The 18,763-nt window shown below is 39.6% G+C and overlaps 1 protein-coding gene across 6 annotated transcripts in view; it reads left to right on the top strand.

Moving 5' to 3' along the window:
- The first annotated feature begins 9,465 nt into the window (after positions 1–9,465).
- znf618 (zinc finger protein 618) overlaps positions 9,466–18,763 on the top strand; it is an 87,394-nt gene continuing 78,096 nt past the window's right edge. For 5 of the 6 annotated variants that reach the window (XM_062484667.1, XM_062484664.1, XM_062484665.1 and 2 more), the window contains exon 1: positions 9,467–9,856. The gene's annotated coding sequence lies outside the window, so the exon portion shown is untranslated. Of the gene's footprint in view, positions 9,857–18,763 lie in introns of all 6 variants that reach the window. The other variant, XM_062484666.1, reaches the window with a different exon arrangement.

The following is an 18,763-nucleotide window of genomic DNA, read 5'->3' as shown; positions in this document are numbered from 1 at the left end:
CAAGCTCTCCCAGCTGAGCAGGGCGGGATGATGGTATTGAAGGCAGAGCTGAAGTCCACAAACAGGATCCTGGCATAGGATGCTGGGGAGTCCAGGTGCTGTAGGGTGAAGTGGAGGGCCATGTTAACTGCATCGTCCACAGACCTGTTGGCTCTGTAGGAAAACTGCAGGGGGTCCAGTAGAGGGTCAGTGATGGATTTAAGGTGTGCCAGCACCAGGCGCTCGAAAGACTTCATTACCACAGAGGTCAGGGCGACGGGTCTGTAGTCATTATGTCCTGTTGGCCTTGGCTTTTTGGGCACAGGGATGATGGTGGAGGACTTGAGACAGGCTGGCACATGTCTCAAGGGAGGTGTTAAAGATGTAGGTAAACACCGGAGACAGCTGGTCAGCGCAGTGCTTGAGGGTGGCTGGAGAGACAGAGTCCGGCCCAGCTGCTTTGCGGGGATTCTGCCTCTTGAAAAGTCTGTTAACTTCACCCTCCTGAATGGAGAGAGTCGTCACTGTAGAGGGGGGGAGGTGGGAGGCCTCCTGGGCTATTTTAGAGAGGATGAGATCTCTCAGCAGGCAGGCCGGAAAGAGTCACGACAATTATAAAAAGGGTTGACTTGGTTTTATTAGCTCAACGTCGGATCATGCCACCAATCCACAACAGAGTGGCTAGCATGAGTGACAAAACATGTCTCTCATAAGTCCTTTATATATGGAACTGGCTAATATTCTACCCGCTGCACTAGAAGTCCTTGACGTCCCAAATAAATCATTAAATACTAAAACGAGGGATCTGAATTTGGTTCTTCAGCTATCCCTAGACTCTGTTGCCCCTCTCAAACCAAGGAAAAGAAAGGACAAGAAACTGGCTCCATGGTATTCAGAGGAAACCCGCACTCTTAAGAGGTTCACTAGAAAACTAGAACATAAGTGGCGTACCACTAAATTGGAGGTTTTCCGCCTGGCCTGGAAGGACAGCCTAATGGAGTACAAGCAAGTCCTCATCAGGTCCAGATCAGATTATTTCTCTAGGTTGATTAGTAAGAACAAACACAACACTAAGTTCCTATTTGACACTGTTGCAAATCTCACTAAGAAAAGTACACTCTGTGTTAGTTCAGATTTCTCTCCCAATGATTTCTCAGATTTCTTTGACCAAAAAATGTATGCAATAAGGGACAAACTACAGACTAGTCCTGGAGGAGTGGCCATCAACACTGAACTTTCCCCTATACCAAGCATGCTGCATGTTGAGGCTCTCACTCACTTTAACCCTATTTCTATGGAAGCGTTCATCGAGCTGATAGACTCCTCGAAACCCACTAGCTGCCTTCTCGATCCCCTCCCTGCCAAACTCTGTAGGGAACTTCTCCCTATTATTGGACCACCCATGCTTAGTATTATTAATGAATCTATTGTAATTGGCCAAGTCCCCAACGATTTCAAACAAGCTATTATTAAGCCCCTTCCTAAAAAACCAAACCTGGATCCAGGTTGTCTTAGCAACTACAGGCCAATTTCAAATTTGCCATTTATCCACCACAGCACTGAAACTGCATTAGCCAAGGTAGTCAATGATCTACTGTTAGCCTCTGACGCGGGTTCTTTCTCTGTCCTGGTTCTTCTAGACCTAAGTGCAGCTTTTGACACGGTGGATCATGAGATCCTCTTGGAACGTATGGAGAACTATGTTGGGATTTCTGGTACGTCACTTCAGTGGTTTAGATCGTATCTATCCGATAGATCACAATATGTCCACTATAATGGCTGCTCATCCAGGAGCTCCACTGTAAAATACGGAGTACCACAGGGTTCAGTTCTAGGCCCTCTGTTATTTTCTCTCTATATGCTGCCTTTAGGAAACATAATTAGAAGCTCTGGGGTAAATTTTCACTGTTATGCAGATGATACTCAGCTATATATGTCTATAAAGTCTGGAGAATTTCCACATGCTATAGAAAAATGTGTTTCTAGGTTGAGAGCTTGGATGACTGCAAATTTCCTTCTTCTAAATTCGGATAAAACCGAGGTTCAAATTTTCGGTCCTAAAAAATATAGAAATAATTTTTCCAATCTGACCTTAGACCTAGACGGCGTCAAAGTCTCTCAAAGCCAGCTAGTAAAAAATTTAGGAGTCACAATGAACCCAGACCTTTCGTTTGAGTACCATATTAAGCAAATTACCAGAACTGCATTTTTCCATCTACGTAATATTGCCAAAATACGAAAATTTCTCTCAAAGGATGATGCCGAAAAACTAATACATGCATTTGTTACGTCCCGATTGGACTATTGCAATGTGTTGTTCTCTGGCCTCCCAATTACCCACCTAAAAATTTTACAGCGGGTGCAAAATGCTGCTGCTAGACTATTGACCAGAACAAGAAAGTTTGATCACATAACATCTACTCTTGTCTCTCTACACTGGCTCCCTATCCAAGCCAGAGCTGACTTCAAAGTTCTACTACTAACCTACAAATCTCTGCATGGATTGGCACCACTGTACCTCTCCGGTCTCCTTGCACCCTATTGCCCCGCAAGGACACTTAGATCTCAAGATGCCGGCTATCTGGTGGTTCCCAAAATTAAGAAAAAAACAGCTGGAGGTAGGGCGTTCTCATATAGAGCACCTCTTCTCTGGAACAAATTACCCGTCTCAATTAAGGAGTCTGATACTGTTTCGACATTTAAAATTAGGTTAAAAACGTTATTGTTTAGTCAATTCTACGACTGTTAAAGGTAAGTATGTTACTAGTTGGAGGCAACGGGGGACGGGTTGTTTCCATCCTTATTCTTTAAGTATAACTTATTTTAGAGTTCTCTTCCCCTGGAACAGATTTCATGTTCCAAATGAGGGGGGCTGTCGCTGTCTTGGTGTGTGGGGTTGCATCAAATTCCCCTTTTTTGCTCTGTTAAATTGCTGCACCAGTCCACACTTGACCGGTGGGGATCTCATTCTATTATGACTGTAACTGTTAGCTGCTCCTGGCATTCTCTAATCCCTGCTCTCCTCTCTCTGTCCCCCCCCACACACATCCCTTGTGGTGTGGGGGGTTTGAGTTGTCAGCACCTGCCTGGTCGTCGGTCAGCCAACGCTGGACCTGGTCGCGAGTCTCCCGGTCCTGTCCTACATCTATAAAGTTGAATAATGGATTTTGGTGTTTTAAAAACCCATCAACACTGTATGACTATGTTTAGCCTGTGTTCTGCTCCTCTCTCTCACCAACCGTCTCTGGAGGAGGGGATCCCTCTCTGAATTGCTCCTCCCAAGGTTTCTTCCATTTTTTTCTCCTGTTGAGAGTTTTTTGGAGAGTTTTTCCTTGTCTTCCTTGAGGGTTTAGGTTGGTTGAGGGGCAGTTCTATGGGCATATGTGAAGCCCTCTGTGACATGCTTGCGTGTAAAAAGGGCTATACAAATAAATTTGATTTGATTTGATTTGGGTGGGAAGGGGTAGTTCAGGACTGTCCAATTGTCTAAATTGGACAGTCCAAACCGGTACAACAATGACATTACCACGCAAAAAAACACTCAATTCTAAGCAGACACATAAAAAAAAACGAAATTCATGAAGTTACATTTGTATTTCGAACAAACGGCAAACTTATCGGCAAATTTGTACATTATTTACCGCCTTGCATCATGGGAATTGACTTGAAATTGAATTGAAACAATTGAATTCACGTCATTATTTCGTTCTTCAGTCAGTTTGACAGTATAACTTTCAAATGCACCATGCAACCCTTCTGTCTGCTTCTTTCTCAAGTAGCTTTTTCGTTTTTTCCATTAATTCTCCAATTGATAATTATTAGTATAAGAGTATAGAGCTTCAAAATGTTTTTGCAGTAATTAAGGTTACAGCTTCAGTACGAAAAAAGATTCAATGTGAAATGCATAATAGATTTTCCTAGACATGAATAATTAGAATGAGATGGATCTAAAGAATTTAACCTGTAATGTACTCAAAAATTATTTTGACTGTTTTTGCTGTATAATAATAGAAAACGTACATCCTACTCCAGAAGAAATGTATACAATTTTATGTTTCGAAGCATACTTCTTAAAAGTATATCAAAAGTGAACTATTTTCAAAGCATACTTAAAAGTACATCAAAAGTGAACTATTATCTAAGTATACTTCTTAAAAGTATTTCAAAAGTGAACTATTTTCAAAGCATACTTAAAAGTATATCAAAAGTGAACCATTTTCAAAGCATACTTCTTAAAAGTATATCAAAAGTGAACTAAAAGTGTACTATCCATATTTTAGTATACTTATAGTACACTTTAATATACTTCTTTTTTGTAAGGGGAGGCTGCCATCATCGGCGCCATCTTGGATCTACCATTCCATTTTCCTTTAAAATCCTGTCTGTTCGAGAGGTGACTTTTGTTCTTTGTTTGTTTTTGTGATTTTGTGTCGGCTTCCCCTTTGTGTGACAGTATGCGTTTGAAACATTTTTAAATGTATTCCCCATTTTGAAGTGTTGAAGTAAAACATTTTCCGTATTTGTCTACAGAGCTTTTTTGTTCATTTGATTCTTTGCATGGGGGCAAGGCGACATATAAGCTGCCCATGGGTATAGACTCCCATCACATAGTTTACATGTGTTGAGGACATTAAGTAAAGAATGGGTGCCAACCTATGTACTTTTTGCTAGTGAGGCATTGTTTGGTTTAGGCAAGTTTATTTAACAGTTTTGCTGTTTGCCTTGGTACATTTCACAGTTCTGTTTTGGCATTGTTGTGTTTAAATGAATTTCAACTATAAGTTTTTTTTACCTAGAGCTATTAAGGGCTGTAACAACAGTTGTTTCACAAAATAAGCCAAGGAGGAAGGCTCAACTCGCCAATTATTCTGGAACAGGATTGCTGGAAAGTAACACCGCTCAATTCAAATAAATGTGACATTCCACTGGCACTGAGCTGTCTGTTTCTAAACAACTCTCAGAGGGCTTCATTAGATTACACATGTTCATAGAACATGTTGCTTTTTACTGAAAAATTCTTACCAATTATACTTTTAAGTTCCATTGCTCACTCCTTGTATGGGCACAGTCAACTGTGCCCATACAAGAGCACAGTTGCACAAACCTGTGCTAACACAGGTTTGTGACATATTTATGTGTGTGACAGAGAGAGAAGGGGTGAGGGATCTAACTATCAAACGGCCTATGAAAAAAGGGTCGTGGACATACGGATATAGCTGTAGCTTGATGCCCTCTGATGGACTTAATCGGTACTACAAATGGAGAGGGCAATAGAGTGAAAAGTGACACTTAAGTGACTATAACATACCATTCTATATATACAGGGATTAATGACATTATCAGTTCTATATTGGAATCCTTCATGGCAAATTCCATGTGAGCCATGGAATCTACCCCCATCCTGTGAAATTGTTGTTATTTATTGACTGTCATGTTTTCCTTGGTCAATCCTCTATACATTTACATTTAGTCATTTAGCAGACGCTCTTATCCAAAGTACAGGGACATCCCCCCGAGGAAAGTAGGGTGAAGTGCCTTGCCAAAGGACACAACATAATTTTGCATGGCTAGGGAATCAAACCGGCAACCTTCTGATTACTAGCCCGATTACCGCTCAGCCACCTGACTCCCTATACCTGCCCTGTCTCACAAAGGGTCTTCACTGAATTAGGGAAAGCATATTTTAGTTTTAGTGCTGCATAGACATGGAATGACCTTGAGTTACTTATATCCTTAGATCGTTTTAAAACACTTGACAACTTGACTTGTGAACATTCAATACAGCTTCACTTTTTTCACATTTTATGTTACAGCCTTTTTCTCAACTCACATTGTCAAGGTCTCCGCTCACCCCCATCTAGGCTAGTCTGACCATCTGACCCTCTTTCTCGCACAAGCGTACATACCCGTGTTTAAGAGATCTGTGCACACAGTGAAACTAATAAAACTGTGGCCTGCTACTGCGATTCCACAACTGCAAGACTGTTTTGAGCACACTGACTGGGCACTTTTTTCTTGAGGGCTACATTAAGACCTGCATTGACAATGTCACTGTTGAGAGACAGGTCAAATGCTATCAAAACAACAAACCATGGATGAACAGGACGGTCAAGCTGCTGCTGAAAAACCGTGATAAAGCCTTCAGGTCCGGGGACATGGAACTATACAGCACTGCCAGATCCAACTTAAAGACAGGCATCAAGGACGCAAAAGCAGCCTACAGGAGGAAGATTGAGGGACACTTCAAAGAGGGGGATCCCCGGCGCATCTGACAGGGAATACAACACTTCATGAACTTTAAGGGTTCAAAAGAACCAAGCCCAATTGCCAGCAGCAATTTGGCTGAGGAGCTCAACCATTTCTTTGGCAAATGGAACCAGGACTGAGTTAAAATCGGCCACACCATTACCACCCACTTGCCCACTGATGCCCTGACATTCTCACTGAAAACAGAGGAGGTCAGGCGGGCATGTCTTGGTGTGAACCCCAGGAAGGCTGCCGGCCCTGATGAGATCCCGGTGAGAGTGTTGAGAGACTGTGCCGACCAGCTGGCTGAGGTATTTACCTCCATCTTCAACCTCTCTGTTTACCTGCTCCATCCCCAAGTGCCTCAAATCTGCCACCATTGTGTCGTTTCCGAAGAAATCAGCTGTAAATAGCCTCAATGACTTTAGACCAGTGGCCCTCACTTCCACTGTTATGAAGTGCTTTGAAAGACTGGTGCTAAATCACATAAAAGCCTCCCTCCCCTCCACACTGGATCAGCACCAGTTCGCCTATAAAGCAAAGAGGTCAACCGCGGATGCCATCAACTCAGCCCTGCACTGTCTGCTGACCCACCTTGAACATCCTGGCACCTACGCAAGACTGTGGTTTGTGGTTCTGCATTCAACTGCATCATCCCCGGAAGACTGGTGTACAAGCTACACGGCCTGGGCATCAGCACTAACATCTGTACATGGATCCACGACTTCTTAACAGACCGTCCCCAGTCAGTTGGGCTGGGCTCCCAACTTTCCTCTGTCCTCACACTCAGCACTGGGGCCCCCCAGGGTCGTATGTTGAGTCCCCTGCAATACACCTTATACACTCATGACTGCACCCCAGTTCATGACAGTAATATTTTTCTAAAGTTTGCGGAAATTCCAAAACTCTCCACCTGGTGCTCCACCAACAACCTGTCTCTCAACACCTCTAAGACCAAAGAGGTGGTGGTAGACTTCCATAGGAAGAGGACTGACCTTGCCCCAGTTTACATCAATGGGGATGCTACGGAGAGGGTTAAGGACTTCAAATTCCTGGGGACAAACATCTCACAGGACATCACCTGGGCAACCAACACCACACCCCTTGTGAAGAAACACAGCAGCGACTGTACTTTCTCAGGTCACTCAACAAAATCAACGTCCCCCAGTAGCTGCTTTTATCCTTTTACAAATGTTCTTTCCAAAGTACCATCTCGCACGACATTCTGGTGTGGTTTAGCAGCTGCACCGCTGCTGACAAAAAAGCGCTGGATAGAGTCAGGAAATCAGCACAATACATAATTCACACACATCTCCCCTCACTTACTGATATATACTGTATCACACCAGATGCCTGCAGCGGGCAGAAAATATAATTAAGGATTGTTCTGGAAGGCGTTACAAATCTTTCCGGGTCGCACTTCCAGACTTTTGAATAGTTTTTATCCAAGTGCTATAAAACACCTGAATTCATGACCCATAGGGACCGCACTGCACTTTATGGACTATGTCTTCTTTTAGCTACTTATCAATTTGTATAATTAATTTACTTTTTTTTTGTAAGGAGAAGTGCAATTGAATTTTGTTGTTATGTGCGATGACAATAAAAGGCATTCATTCATTCATTGTTGAAACTGCTTTGGCACAAATACAGTCTAGATTATTATAGTGTATGTGCTACAAGCCTAGCACACTTATATTTAGGAAACTTCTCCCATGCTTCTTTGCAAATCCTCTCAACTTCTGTCTGTTGGATAAGGAGTGTAGCTATTTTCAGGTTTCTCCAGAGATGTTCGATTGGGTTCAGGATCTGGGGTCATTTTCCAGTCCTGAGCACTGTGGAGCAGGATTTCAACAAGAATCTGTCCGTACAATGTTTTATTTTCTCTTTCAATCCTGACTAGCCTCATTGTCTCTGTTACTACAAAAAGATTTCCAAAGGATGATGCTGCCACCACCATACTTTGCCTTCGGAATGGTATTTGCCAAATGATGGAGGGTGCCTGCTTTCCTCCAGAAGCGATGCTAGGCATTCAGCTAAAATTATTACATTTTAGTTTCATCAGACCAAAGAATCTTGAAACCATGTTTGTTTTATTAGTTACCTATGCAGTATCCATCAGTGCTCCATAACCTGTTGTTGCAATATCAAACAGACTATCATGTAACCATGTTGGTTATATCATAATGATCTATCATATGATGTATCTTGCTCATGACCTGTGAGAAAATGTAAAATAATTTGTACTTCTCTAAATACTATATCCAAGATAGTCCTATGTGTGACACACTGTATATGGACAGACGTGCCATCAAATAGATCTTGGGGGTCTGGCCCCCTATAGTTTAGTGTGCAATTTATTTATCTGTCTTTGATACTGATGAATTTAACATACAAATAAAATCATGACAATAGCAGTATATATTTGAATGAGCAATAAATGTTTAATGTACAAAATAACAACCACTGTTAACTAATGATTTAATACATTTTTTGGCATTATCCGGAAAAACAGTACAGTATCTTTTTTTATCCTTTGAACATGAGGGTTTGGAACGCATTATAATTGTTTAAAAACCTTTGTTTTAACTTTATAAATTGAACACAACTTGGATGTGTAACGCCATCCAACTAGTCAAGCTTTGATTTAGTTTACGATTGGCTTTTAAATGTAATGTGAGGAATCTGCTCAACGAATTGGCCCTCTCAAATCAAGAACCAAATATATACATACTGTTATGGACTAAAAACCATTAGTAGATTCTCGTTTTACATTGAGACTGATGGACAGAACACCACATAATTCTCCAGAGAATTTTTTTAAATAAACCATTAACTGCAGGAAATCAAATTCAATGGTGGACCAACAAAAACTTGCCCTAGATTACGCAGCTTCAAGCTCTATAAGCTTCAAATGGGCTACTCTTGTGATCCATCCTACATAATATAATAATGAAACACCTTACACATACAACAGTAATCCCATACAATAACTGTAATAAATATTTAATAAGCCTACATTCAGCCCAAATATAGTATATTCACGACACATTGTCATAAGACGGTGGAAAAATGGTTGACAGTAGTTTGCCAATGTAAACTAACAAAAAAAGTTCCTTATCCAGGTCTCTTTTGAGGAATAAACAACATTACACCTATATTAGATGGAATATCTTATAGGCCAAGTGATTTACAGTCTCTCCACATTTCCCTGCGCAACTTTATAGTTGTTAGTTATTTTTTCCCTAGTTCCCAGAAATTTTTTGATGTTATAGCTAGCAGGCGCTGGAATTTTGGATTCCGTCCTTGCATGATGGCTGACGAAAATTTCCAGTGAACGGAAACCGCAACCTGAACCTACCCAGAATACGGCAAAGAAAGAAAGAAAGAAAGGAAAAAAAGCTCTTAACGGATTGTAAAAGCCTCGTCAAAACAAACCAACAAATGCTTCGACTGGTACGACGATGTAATGGTTGTGATGCGGAAATAAACTGTAGGCTACTCGTTTTCATCAAATGAAAACTATAGCCTAAGTAATTTCAATTATTAAAAAGAAGCAGTTGTGCAGTCACATTTTGGCGGAGGAGGATTTCGGAGCGCAAGAAATCTGTTTCGAATCGTTTTTTGAAAGGTAACGTCAATCCACTCATACATATATTGTTTTCGTTTTGTAAAAGAAAATATACATATTTTGTATTCCACGGGCCGCAGTTGTTAGTCCTCTAGCCTACATTATAATTAGCACTAGCAAGGATGTCTGACGTTGGGCTATCAATTGCACGACTAGAAACATTATAAATAAATAAAGGTCCTGTCTTTAAACCACTCAGAACAATCTGTTGATTTTGACAGTAATATATAATGTGTCTGGTGCTGTTTAACAACCGTTAATTTCAAAATCAAGACTTCCTGTTAAAAGAACTGGCACAGTTGTGTAGCGCACATTTTCAAAACGTGGGGAATGACGGACGAGGAGGAACTATCTGAAAACAAAACCTCTTGCAGCCATGTTTTGTGAATTTGCGAGCAAATTCCCCACATTCAGTTATGTTATTCGACCGGTATGGCGGTGTCTTTTCCTGAGATATTGTTCTAACTTCAATGAAAAGTGACCAGACGAAATTAGTCATTTGGCTCCATCTTACATTATTTATTTTTTTACTTTTATGCTCTGCTAAATGGTTTAAGTTCATTTTCACTATGAAATTGGCGCCATCTGTCGGCATTAATTTCAACAATCGAAGAATTTCTTAAATTTCATGTATTTTGTGTCACATGCACTCAATTTAATTAGGCCTAATAATTGCTAAAATTTTCAGTGTACTGTCAAATCCTCTTTGGGGTAGTATTAGACTCTTACTGTGGTTTAAGTGGACACAAGTAATTTGCCTTATTCAATATGGGTATGGGTATGCAATAAGGCAAGGCTATTCTTAAAGATGCAATTAACATTGCAATTAATTTGTCCAGTTAATTGAGCCATATTAATGCCTTTAAACTAGATTCTGTTGGGTATGTTATTTATTAAAGCAGCGATTGTGCAGTGGTCATATCATATTCAACCTTCCTACCAGTTCATTTGATGTTTTGATTGCAGTCTAACCTGCGTTGATGATTAAATAAATGAGCAAGACAAAACATTCACTGTCTGATTCTGATTAGATGTTTTATACGCATATGGGGATTTGGCATTTCACCTAAGGTATTAAATGTGTATCTTAACAGTACTGAAAAATATATGACCGGGGGACCCCCAAGGTGCAACCTATAAAGGGAGAGTTTTTCCACAGTATCTGCTAGACACAGCATGGCATAGCAGTTGTTATTGATTTATTTGTATGCAAATGTATTTATTTCCAGAATTAATAGAAATGTAACATGTTCTAAAGCTAAAGGTTGTGAATTGACATCTGTGGTATTTTCAAAACTAAAACAAAAATTCTTACCTAACATTGTGGAAAATGCTGTACAGTAATGAACTTCATTTACACCAATAACTTTGGTGAAACTGCACCTGACCACTGCACCTTTTTCTTTCATGAAAAAAAGTTGAGAAGGACAATTTTGAGTGAGGAACAGAAGGGTAGTATATTAAAATGAAATAATTAAATAAACAACACCACACAAGCAAAACAGAGGGAAACAGCCTATAAACAAAGCTTGCAAGGAAACTTCAAGTCAGCATAGTTCTTGAAAGAAAAACAGCTATAACCAATTTCCAACTGTTGACTTTCATTTTGTACACACAAAACATTTCTCATCCTTTGGATCTGTCTTTGTAAGATGTAATGGAAGCCATTTTAGGTTTGGATATTTCCAATTGAACCTTCAGAACCCTTTGAATTGAAAGAGTTTGTGGAAAACTAAATTGTGCTATGCATGCAAATTCTAAATACAAACTCTGGCATTCTGCATTAAATCTCATTGAAATGTACTATAATTACATTCGGAAATTCGAGAAAGGCAACCAACGCCATGTTTTTTAAAGAAGAGGATAACCTATAATACATGTACTGTGACAGGCATGTCACAGATATCCGTCACAAATTGAGTGCTTTGTGTAACTTGAGTGGCCACTAGGTTTAGTGGAAAATAGTCTGTATGTACAGTAGGAAACTAAATAATTTTATTATTAGGTGATCAGGGGAAGGTATTTAGCATTTTGATATTCAGTGGATATTTCCTTCCTCCTTTATGCTGAAAACATACCTTATTGGTCTCATGAATAATACAGATGGGCGTATATATTTCTGCAGCACAGGACTGTCGTCCCCTTTATGCTTAAAATGTTTGAGGTTTAAATCTGTCTGAGAAAGGGGAATGACTCTTTTTGGTAATAAGTAATCCATGAATCACAACAAATCTTACTGGCTGTGCCTGCCTCAGTCTGCAGTGCAATTTAGATTTCCATAACAAATGTAATCTGCCTGTGTACAAGGGTTTAGCAAAGATTGGGGGCCAGCCTGAATATCAAGTTTTAGGGCTGGTCTCTCAAAAATGGGTGGTTTTATTATTAGGGGCCAAACAGCAAAGCTGCGAAGGCACCTATTATTTTTGTTAATATTATTGGGTGTGCTCAAGCCTTCGGCAAGAACAACCATTGTTCTCTCACATATATATTATTATTGGGTGTGCTCAAGCCTTCGGCAAGAACAACCATTGTTCTCTCACATATATATTATTATTGGGTGTGCTTTGCCTTCGGCAAGGGCACAACCTTTGTTCTCTCACATATATATTATTATTCTTTTTATTCTTTTTGCCCCCCTAAAACTCAGTCAATATTTGGCCTACATAGACAACCTAGGTGTCAAAAGTTTCCTCTTGGTAGCGATTGAGTTGCTTCTATTGGGATTTACGTTCCGTTGCATGGTTTAAGTGGAAATTAAGTTTTTGTGGCGAAAAGTGAAGCTAACGGTGGCTAACTTGCTAGCCACAGTCAATGACGCTACTTACGTCACTAACGTCACAAAAACTCGCGTGACTACCTCTAGCAGAACATTAGTTTAGCAGCTTGTTAACTTCTGGGAGATAGCTAAGCTAACTGCTTTACTGCAAGGCAGCTGCAGAAACGCCACAAGCAAAGAGGCCAGGGTGATAACTATTTACTAATTTTACATTGTGATATGACACACAATTGTGACGTGTAATGTACAATATAAGCTGATTTTATTAAGGAAGTACATCTACTTTCGGAAACAGTAGTCTACTATGTCACTGAAGTATTAGCATCATGACATTAGCCTCTGTTGCCCGGGCAACACATACTACAGTGGTCTATGATGCATCTGTTTTCAATCGTTAAAATAAACATTCCTCACAAATACATTTTCGTTGTAGGATTTATTATGACATTACATTACAAGTAAACGATTTGTGGGTGAAATTATAATTACCTGTGGTTTCAAACCAGTGTTGCTCACTGCAACGCTGTAGCCTACGCGAGACACTACAAAAACATCTACACAGCTGTAGGAAGTCAAACGGCGACAGAACATGTTCGGCACTCCCCTTACTTAAACCAAAAGTCTATCAAACTACTAACCTTAACTTCATTGCCACAGCCTAAACTTTGTCAATCTGTTCATGAAAATAATTAATTTCAGCCTAAACCGTACAACGGAACGTTAAATCCAATTCAACCAACGCAATCGCTACCAAGACGAACGAACACAGGAGTAGTCTAGTACTGTACCGTAGTACCGGGGCAGCTTCTCCACACAGGGCTATATCGCACTTGGCGTTGTTACTGACAATGATCGCTACCACTGAGCTTTTTATGAAAGCGATTTTCCACTAAATAAATGTCAAGCTTATTTACGTTTTTGGGGGCATATTTTCAGTTAGCAGATGGTACTGTTTGAATCGCGATTCCATCTTCTACTGCCGGTAACGTCGTAGAATAATCTTCAAAGGGGGTTCTTTATTCATGAATGAATGCAAAATGAGTAGACTAAATTCCTTAAAATATCACGAGAAGGGAAAAACTTAAAAGGACGTTTAAGTCATAGAGATTAGGTCAATTTTTACACCGGTCTGCCAAATGTATTCGTTTTGATTCAACGATGAGGCTGCCTCTTGCAGGGGAAATGAGAATACATCTATTTCATTCTACACTTCACTCGTATTTTCAGTTGTAAATGAGCAGCAAAAAAAAAGCTTTTAAATCTATGTAATCTTTATAAATAATAAGTATGCATTTTTATATAAAATATACAGAAATATCAGTTGTAAAAATGTCATTCAAAAACGGACCCCTGTGCACTTCACTCGTATTTTCAGTTGTAAATGAGCAGCAAAAAAAAGATGCTTTTAAATCTATGTAATCTTTATAAATAATAAGTAGGCCCTATGCAAATGTCATTAAAAAATGTTGCTCTTGTGGTTAGTGGTAACTGATTTAAAATTGTTTGTACTCGCTGTGATATATTGTTGTTTTTTTTATTATTGTTGCTTGTCTTTTTTTCCACAGGTACACTTGCACTTATAGCAGTTCATGTTGTTTAATTGTAACTTGTTTAACTACATGCTCTTATGGTTCTTCCCTTTGGGCACTTACTTTGGTTGTTCACAATGTGTGCTTCATGTTTTGGCTACTCGCAATGTTTTGTGGCTATCTCGTTGTTATGATCAGTGACCTATGCACTTTGTAAAGCTCTCTCTTGGAAGTCGCTTTGGATAAAAGTGTCTGGTAAATGAATGAATGTAAATGTAATGTAAAAAACGGACCCCTGTGCAACCGACGCAAGCAAGCACACCCTACAATTTCCCCAGAAATTGTACCCTCTAGTTCTAATATAATTCACAACTTATGAAACAGAGCAGGCTATCTGTTGATATGATAATAGTTAACGTTAAATGCCAAACTGTAGGTAAGTGTAAACTGTAGCTGGTGCTTTAGTCAGAGCTAGCTTGCTACCTAACCATTACAAAGTTGTCTAGGTTTGAGCCATGATGAGGATCACAGACATGTAACAAACTTACAAATTCATGTCTGACTGCACAGAATAACAATATCAGTCCAATGTAATGCTTATGTTACATGTTACAGAAAAAAATTGCAATCGCAAATCGCAAACTAAATTCTGGGTCAACGTGTGATTTTGGTGATGGTTATGTGCTGTTCAAGTCAAACGCCAAAATCTGTAATTTAGTGCTTGCTTTAACACTACACATTTGTCTGTTTTAGGATAACAGAAATTGCCCTCTAAACATGGCCTTATATGACATAAGACATCTATGCTTCCAATTGGTTGCGTCTTATCTTTCCATATTCCACAGATGTGTACCTTAGTGCACGCATACACAAACACACATGCAGTATAAATATGTATGTAATGAATTGTTTGTAAATTTTTGTATTTAGTGCATGACATTTGTAAAATGTAGAAGTTGATTTTCTATTCATTGGCTAGACTTTGGCAGCCCGCCATAGTCAAATTTATCCCGCCATATTTTCAAGTTTCAAAATGATCCAAAAATATGAGTACACTTCTCATTACATAAAAAATCTCTAACGTTGTGAGAGATAAAAAAAAATGCATCTCTCACTCCCAGTCAGTCACCCCCTTTGTCCCCCACGGTACTTGTACACACACTCTTTCAGTCACATACGCGCGCAGTGGAATGTTCCTGGCTGCCTGCGTCCAATAGATTTTTTGCCGACACATCGTATGACTGCTAAGTTAGTTGTCAGTCTCCTCTCTTACATCTAGCTAGATACCATTATAAATGTTAACGTTGTAATTAGGGCTGAACGATTTCAGAAAATAACATAATCGCGATTAATTTGCAATTGCGATTTAATATGTGATTATTATATGATGTAGGCCTATTATTAATACAGAAATATAGCCTACTGATCTCCAGTCAAAAACATAACACACAAAGTAAAAAAAAACTAAGGAGAACATACCGCCTGTATCCTACCTCATAGAAAATATTTTGGTAAATCAAAGCTAAACTAGAAACGTATACGCTTTAGTTGCAGTTTCTTAACTAAAGCTAGCTAGCAAGCTACCGTTTCGGAAAAATAACTTGCGCTGTGGAGACAGTCGGAAATTTAGAACTCACGCATCTAAAGGTTAAATCTTAGAAGAAAAAGAAACACGGTCTGAACATTTCTGATCCAGTCAGTAGCCTAACAGAAACAGTATGGCACGGTCAGCCATAGTGATCCTACTGTATGTGTATCATATCTTTCGTGATGAACGCTGTTACTGCTCAAGTAATTTAGTAGTACATTAATATACATTAATGTTTCAAGTTAGGCTTTGAAACATTTCGATCAGTGATCCTGTCGGGTGTTATTTGGCTTATTTTCAGCATTTTAGCTATGCATCGTACATGGCTTTGTGGTGTTTTTTTTAGGGCCGAATTAGGTTGGTAGTGTTGCCCCGTGAGGTAGAAACGTTAGCCAGGCAGGTTTTGCACTATACTTGACACTGCGCAGCATCTTTTTTAAAGGCAAAATTGGCAAAGTGTCTGTAGTGTCAGGTTCTGTCGAGCCTGAGGCCATCGTACAGGTCAAGGTAAAGTGTAACGGAGAAAGTTGGCTCATCATGTAACCATAGGCTATAAATGAAGTTGAAGGAGCTAATGTTATTGTTTAACGCTTAATGTTTCTATCCTTGAGCATGAGCATACTAAGGCTATTTTAAAGAGAACAAAATCCACCAGTGCCACCAGTTGAGTAATTAACAGCCACAGAAGCAGCTAGTTCAGTTAACTAGGATAGTTTGATGGCAGGTAGTTCTCATAGGGGCAACAGGACAGCAAGTGAGTTTGACAGGAGAGAAATGGACAGTACGTTGGAGTAGTTTCAGTTGGTGTACAGGGCTCAACATTAAAAAAAATTTGGGTTTGAAACTTACTGGCCCCATCGGGCCAGTGGGTTTTTACTGGCCCCCCCTCTAAAAGTTGTAATTTATCATTGTTACAACAAAACCAAAGACTTATAAGTTGTGTTATTCTGTTAACATGTTTAACCATTTATTAAACACATCCTGGATATAAAAAGAACAAAAATGAAATCACATTTCTAGTGATAAAAAATTCAAAGGTAATAGTCAGCAAAACAATTGACTTTTAACCTCAAACATGACGTGCTCTCTTCCCTGCTGACAGCCACTTCTGCACAACTCTGTCTGGCTGAAACTGAAACCTCTGGTCCCTCAATGCTAATATATAAAAGCTTCCATAGCATTTCATCAGTATGATACTAAGTACCCAAGTCAACACCATTCTTCTGCTGCAGTTCAATAGCCTGGGGGAACGAGGTGAACAGCTGGCCCGTTTTAATTACGTGCTATGCCGTTGTTCTAAGTCGTGCAATAACACGATGGGCATCTACATTTAAATTCCTGACCAGCATGGTCAACGGCCTCAAAGATGGATTGTCCACCATCCGCTTAGCTGTCACGCAAACCATGTGCTGTCTAGTAGCATGGCTGGTCAGGTATTGTTTTCGAAAATTGTCGGTGTCTCTGTAAAAATATCCACTTTTGTCTGCTTTAGACGGGAACATACGACAGACGACACAGTGCATCTTCGTTCCATAAAAAAGGTTGCTTCTGTTTGAGCTCGTAGCTCCACTTTGCTGCCATCTTCACTTTATTGTCTCGCGCCAGTCTCGCGTCAGTTGTTAAAAAATGTATAGAGATTAGAGAATTACAATTTGACAACCAGTCGTCACTCACTACTCAAGTCTTGATTTGCCAACTGTGCGCCCCAGGAGCTGCAAAGTTATTAATTCATTTAGCAGATAGCAAAACATATGAAGGATATCAACTTTTACAATGCAAATTTCTTTTTCAATCAATAATTTGCAGTGGCCCGATCGGGCCAGTGAGTTGCTAGTTTAAATGTCCCGACGTTACTTTTTACTGGCCCCGGGCCATCGTTATTGTCGAGCCCTGGTGTATGTGGGAAATCATTATTTTGTTAATGCCATGTAGGTTCATCCTGAATTATGACTGTGGTCACCAAGATGTTTTCCAAACCTTTAACCCACACATGCACTTACATGACAAACAGCATAATCTTTATAACGAAAAGAGTGCTCGTGTGCACAAAATACTTTATAGATAGCCTCTCAATTTAGCTCTGAAAGTGCACAAGATTGATGGATTTAACTTTAAAACTAAATTTTCACCAGTCTGTGGTGAATCATTGTTTTCCTGTTGGGTTAGTGTTACCGGAACCTCTGGTTTAAGCAACAACACGTGCTAAGCCTGACAGTAAGCCTGCCCCGGACTTGGTTAGTTTAGCAGAATAATTGCCATAGTAACTGAGTTTGAACTGCGTTGAGCTGGCTTTATGGAACCGAATGAACTGGAAATGTGGAGTCTGACTAACTGACATAAGCCTGGCTTTTTCGGTAAACTCTCTTTATGGAACAGTGCCCAGCTCATATTAAGCCTCTTGACAATGTTTAGTAACAAATCTAACAAAATAGGTAAATGTAAGATGAATTTACCTATTTTTGTGAATATTTGAAATAATTGTGACACGCTCTGGTGAAAAGGGGTCGTTGTCGGCCACGTCTCAGTTTTTTACAGATTATGAAAGTTCAGATTGTAAAGTTAACATTGTGTCATACATTGAAATCTGAAAATGGTTGATAGTCTGAATGTTGGTAAACCTTTTCACGTCTTCACAAAGGGTGTGATTGTTTTTGTGTTCATCATTAGAAGCGCCGAGCGCTGGTAATTTCCCCGCAGTGTAGAGATAAATATATATCTTCGCACTCTATCAAATTCCAGGATCCTGCTTTCTTGACTTATACACATGTTTTATCACCTAGTATTTTTTTTCTTTTCAAAATCACACAGAGAAAAGCTAGTTTAAAGCTATTTTCCTCCTGTTTCTGTTCATTTGCTGCCAGCTGCACATTCTGTGATTTTTTTCCTTGCCTTTCAAGGCTGCGATTCGCTTTTTTAATGTCGCATGGGCTCCCTTGCACAAGTATGTAATTCAGACGATTAAATAATAATATAATTTAGTAAGATTTATATGTATAGCAACATTGACAACAATT

This window comes from Osmerus eperlanus, chromosome 18, assembly GCF_963692335.1.
Source record: "Osmerus eperlanus chromosome 18, fOsmEpe2.1, whole genome shotgun sequence".
Classification (NCBI taxonomy): Eukaryota; Metazoa; Chordata; class Actinopteri; order Osmeriformes; family Osmeridae; genus Osmerus; species Osmerus eperlanus.
The sequence above is the reverse complement of the archived record's forward strand: the minus strand, read 5'-3'. Positions and strand labels throughout refer to the sequence as shown.